Raw genomic sequence first — 5,940 nt, forward strand, 5'->3', positions numbered from 1 at the left:
ACCAGCCATCATCCAATACATTGATACAAGATAGTAAAATAGTGGAAATGCTGTGTGCCATCCTGCACAATCTTTCATTTCCGGCGGATTGTGGCATTATTGTGCATGGCATTTTGTCTCTCAGTCAATTTTTTTTACTCAGTACTCAGGCCAGGTTCCAGTGTAATTGAGTCACTTGGGTCAAAATGTATTCAAGTACAAGTGAAAGTATTAATTTAAAAAAATACTTAAAAAGTACAAAGTATTCATAAAAGCTACTCAAGTACAATATTGAGTAAAAGTAATTAGTTACTTTTCCACCCCTGGTGAAATTTAATGGGAGTGCTAATGTGTGCACTGTGTATGCACAATTTTAGTCCTTTTTCACATAAATATTGGTCTGACCCGAGACTTTCTTCCAGGCATCGTTTTGAATTTGGCCCTCGATCAATTTGAGTTTGACATCCCTGGGCTAGAGAATAGAGGATGGGGTAGAAGTGGAGTTGTGGGGCAGATTGGTCAAGAGCCATAGGTCTTTGTGAATAAATGTGATTTCAGGTGCTTTTGAACATATCCAGTGTCAGGGCTTGGTATAGAGTGGTAGGCTGTTGCAAAGGGTGGGGGCAGCAACACAGACGTCTCTGTCACCAAAAGTCAGTAGCCTGGACCGGGGAATGACAAGCGAGTCCCTGCCATTGGACCTCAGGGACCTTGATTGGGAGTGATGCTGGATGAGAGGTGAGGTACTGGGGAGCAAGAGCATGGAGGGATACTGCAGTGTTTCTCAACAGGGGTGCCGGGGCACCCTGGGGTGCCGTGGGCTCCCCTCAGGGGTGCCACGGAAACGTGGCTGATAAATAAATAATGCAATATAATACATATTTGTCTAAATTGATAAGTTAATGCTAGTCATTGGAATCTTTCATCTGCCATTTACGCACAATAAAGTAAATATAGGTAGCCCCAGTCAGCTGCAACTTCGAACGTAGGTCGTGTGACGTTTCCAAATGTGTTACTTTTCTAAGCTTGTGTGGTATCGGATGCGATGCCATGCTACGGCTTCTTGGTTCGGGGTGCCTTGAAATTTTTCATGAACTGAAAGGGTGCCTCGCCTAAAAAAAGGTTGAGAAACACTGGGATACTGTATGTGAGATTTTGTAGGTGATGAGTGACTTCAAGCTGCTTCAAAAACATGTCCAAAAACAAGCTAATCTTTACAGCAGCGTCTTACAAAGACGCTGCAGATATCAGATTTCAATAGGCCCACTTTAACAAATTTGCCTTTTGTGCTGGCCATTTACAGTTACTGCTTCCCAGAGGCGAAAGTAGGCCTAGTTTTTGTTTCTTATCGGTGCTGCCCCCAATAAATGAATAAAATAAATAAATAAACATGTGCACTACAGACCTATAACCTCACTGTGTGAATATTTAGAGTGTCTCTTCATAGGAGGAACGGTATAGTGTGGTTGTACGTGTACTTAAAGGGACACTGTGCAGGAAATGGTCAAAAAAGGTACTGCAGCTATAATGATCATTGAAACTGGGCTACCTATTGCCAAATTTGATCTTTACATGAAAGTATACTAAGTAATATACAAATATTTTCTAGTATGGTCCAAGTACAGTCATTTTTGCAGCTAAAAATGGCTATTTTTGGAAATTCAAAATGGCGGCCCATGGAGAAGATCCCCCTTTTCATGTAAGAAAAGTGCAATTTTCCCGGTCATGATGAGTACTTAGAATTTGATGGTGGTGGTAAGTATTCATGAAAAAGGTAACATTAGTGAATGGGTGGCATGAATTCTGGAAATAAACAACTATAAATCTCACACAGTGTCCCTTTAAATAGCAGACCATACCTTTTTCCAAATGTGGGTTTTTGGGTAGCATTAAACCCATTTTCTTACCGGTAGGCCTACTGTGCTGACCAGCTTTACATTTATACTGGTGCTACGCACCCATCTACTTTTACTCTTGTACCCTTCACTGTCACCCACCTGACCTCTAGATGAGTAGGCCTAACTAGTAATGTGATTACAATGCAATACAATACAATACAGCACAGAATCAGAACTACAAGTATGAAGTTGACTCAATTGTCTGGGTTTCATTTGAGAAAGTGCCAGCACAGACAAAGTAATAATAGTCCTAATGAAAGGCGATGGGAAGCAGAGATTTGCGATATTTCACAATTACTTTACTCGTCCCCCCCCCCCCCCCCCGAAATGAAACTGGCTGTATGTGGCCCGCTAACTGAAAGGAGTTTTACACGTCTGTTTTAGAAAATACAAGCTCAGGAACAAATGCAGCCAGTAGGTGTGTGAATATAGTTTTACATTTAAAACAAGCAGCCCCCAAAATGTATTTCTTCAAACTGAATATTTTGTTGGGATGTTATTTTTTGTACAAGTTACCAGTCTTTGTGGAAATAATACAGCAAACTAAGGCCAATTTGGCATTGGTTGAGGCGATTAACTGGTCATAATACTGAAATCTCTTCCATGTTTTCAAAATGTTATACAATTGTACTCGTTTGACATTTACTCATTTTAAGCACAGAAGCTGCACCTTTAGGAATGTTATACGGTACCTGATCAGATGTTATAATAAAAAAGGCTGTAGATGGACTAGACCTGCTTGCATACAAAATTCAACATGCCCACAGCTCGAATAAATAAAGCAGACCAAGTCTTCCAGTAAAACAAAATTTTATTAACTTTTTTTCTCTGTATACTTTTATTATAATAAGACACTTCTCTGCTTGTACATTGCTCCCTTGAACTTAAAAAATGGCAACATTTGTTGGTGGGAATGTAAGTTGGGGTAGACAAACTTAGATACATACCAATATACATACATGTGTGTATATTACTGTTCCAATAATAAACCAGTTATAGCCTAACAGTTTCAACCACTCCAGGGTACCTTGGTAATGCTGGAAATATAGTACAATCTTTCGAGTATTTCAATGAATATATATTTATTTTCCTTTTTATTAAACATGGGTACATACAATATGACCACGTCAATAGATAAAAGTGAACGAGGGGGGGTGAAGGAGCCGGTTGAGAATCCTCCTTTGGGTAGTATGGCTAGCGATGTGTGACAAGGGTCCATTCGCTGCATCCATTGGTGGGTCATGCATGGTAAAACAGTGTTTAAAAGGGGGGGGGAAATAGATACCCTCATCATTTTTCTCTTCAAAAGTATTAAAACGGAGGAAGGGATGTTGGTTTGGGTAGGGGGATCCTCAATAACCAGGACGATTGGCCTAGTTTATCCCCACTGCAAGTACTTCATCTGTATAAACACACACACACACACACACACACACACACACACACACACACACACACACACACACACACACACACACACACACACACACACACACACACACACACACGTATATATGCGTGACTGTATGTAAGTTGAGTGGTACAACTGCATCCTATAACGGCAGAAACGTAAGAACATACTGAACATACGTGTCTGTGCATACAGCCTCTGCCTTTTTTTTTTTGACGATTGGGGATGAGGGAACATCACACACGCGGATGAGGAAAAAAAAACCTTGCCCATGCGCACAGTCATTCGTAAACCCTACTCAACGTCACAGAAGCTCCAGTAAACAAACAAAACCCCAACTTACAGCAGTGAGATATCCGTACATTTTTTTTTTTCGAGGAACAAAGAAAAAAACGAAAAAGGATTCTCAAAATTGTTTTTTTTTCTTCCACGATGCCCTTTTAAGTTTTTTTTTTCTTTTTAGGAAGTCCTCCAGGCTGTAAAGCCCTAAGGCGGAGTGAATGCGTTCGTGTGCATCAGTGTGTTGTGTCAACATGTAGAATTTCATCAACGTCCCTTCAACAGCTCTGTAACACTCTTAGGAAAAAACTAAATTTATTCAAAAGAAAAGAGAAAGAAGGGACATGTTTTTTTTTTTTTAAAGATAAATGTATAAATATATACCTCTGCATTAGCAGAACCTTAAGAGGCAGGCCCATGAAGAGAGGGAAGGAGTATGGAATATGAAACACTTTGAAAGAAAAGTGTAAAAAGAAAACCCAAGCGTGGCTGGCTGGCTGGTTCACTCCTTGGATACCGATGACCGAACAGGAGTCAACAACAGCCAAGCAGAGAACAGTCTCCTGTATGTACACAACGGCAGAACCTACACACACACACCACAGCCACAGAGGAGGGCTTAAGCTCTGTTGTCTGCCACCCTGGTGAAGGGTCTTGACGTGTCATCTGAGCTGTGTCCCAAACACTCCCTAGTTCACTACATAGGGCATGAATTTGCATGGGTTTTGTTCCCTACATAGTGCACGTAGACAGCAATTTGGGACGGAGCCTCTCTGCTCTACTCTACTCCAACATTGTGAGGGGGCATGCACGGGAGGAGAGCACCATAACAGTTTAAACTTCATTCATTCTAGGGAGTGCTTTACTATTCTTGCTGTTATGGGAGAACACAAATAATTTATCTAAGAATAAACCGTACATGAATACTTGAGACTCATTCTTCTAAGATGAGACGAAAGAAAAAAAAAGGAAAAAGAATGATTTCAAAAAGTGAAAGGAATCAAACGAAAGAATAAGGGGGAAATAAAAGTTACAGCCTAGGCAAATACTTTGACGTAAACAGACCCTTCAAGCCCTATAAAGCCACACATCCATTCAGTCACCTTCCACATGACACTGCTTTAGGACATTTCCTCTTCGTTTTTAAAGTGTGATCACACACAGTTGTGTCGGGGAGGACAAAAACTATAATGCTACGCCAAGGCTGGAAACACAAACCAAAACAAAAACAGGAAAACAACAAACTGCCTTCATCAGTCAAAACACTGGAGGAGCCACCTCCGATGCGTAAAAAGATAAACCACACCATATATTTATATATATATATATTTATAATCTTTGTCGGAAAGAGAGCCGTGAAAGGTTGTTGAGATCAGAGACAGAATCAGTTTGAGTGGGGAGTGGAGTGAGCAGTAGGTTTTTTTGTGTGGGGCTGCTTGGTAGTCACAGTAAGTTATGATGTACTTGGTTTTGCAAGACCTTTCAACAAAAAACAAACACTAAAAACTGAAAAAATAACAGCGAGGAAGGGCCGGGTTGTATAAAAGGTATTTTTAATTAATGATCTGCCTTGCAGAAAATGAAGGAGAAAATAAGTACACAGCCCTCACTCTTTTAAGGGTGAAAAAGGAAAAACGAACAATGAACATGGGAAGTGGAGAGGATAAGTGGGGAGAGAGGGGGTTAACCCAACAAACATGGGGAGAGATAAACAAAATATACAATTGTTCACAATAAAACAGTAACCTCCACTTCCCAGCCACCTCCTGTAAAGTAATTTCATCTGGTCTGCCCCCCCCCCCCCCCCCCCCCCCCCCCCCCCCCCCCTCCCAGCTGGTCCTCATGACCAACACCTCCTCAGTGCCCCCCCCAATTACGGTAACAATACAAAAGTACATCATGGACCTTGGCCCTGTGAATGGGCATCTGAGCCAAGCTTCCCCCAGCCTCATGCAGATAACTCTGCTCTCTCACGTCGCGTCGCGTCGCGTCGCGTCACATCATGGAAGGGGGGGCAGGGTCAATGCAATCTTGTGCTTGTAAATGCAAACGTGCGACTGGACTGTGGATCCCCATGTGTTGAGCATATTTATTTGTGTGTTGTGTAGCTTCAGTCAACAGATGCCTTTGAGTTTTAAAATGAAGTGTCTGTAAAGTCTAATGAGACAGGGAGACAGCAGGCTAGAGGGTAGGGGGGAGATCGGAGCCTGGGCTTACAAAAGGGGGGGTGGGCTTAACTAGAAGATAGAAAGCACAGAGAGAGAGAAGAGAGAGAAAGGGGGAGAGGCAAAAATGAATGCGTACACGGCCTCTGTCACTGGATATTGTACAATAATGTGCTAGCAATGTTAGGGTTAAGATTTTTAAAAAAGA

The sequence above is a fragment of the Engraulis encrasicolus genome, chromosome 20, assembly GCF_034702125.1.
Source record: "Engraulis encrasicolus isolate BLACKSEA-1 chromosome 20, IST_EnEncr_1.0, whole genome shotgun sequence".
NCBI classification, from domain to species: domain Eukaryota; kingdom Metazoa; phylum Chordata; class Actinopteri; order Clupeiformes; family Engraulidae; genus Engraulis; species Engraulis encrasicolus.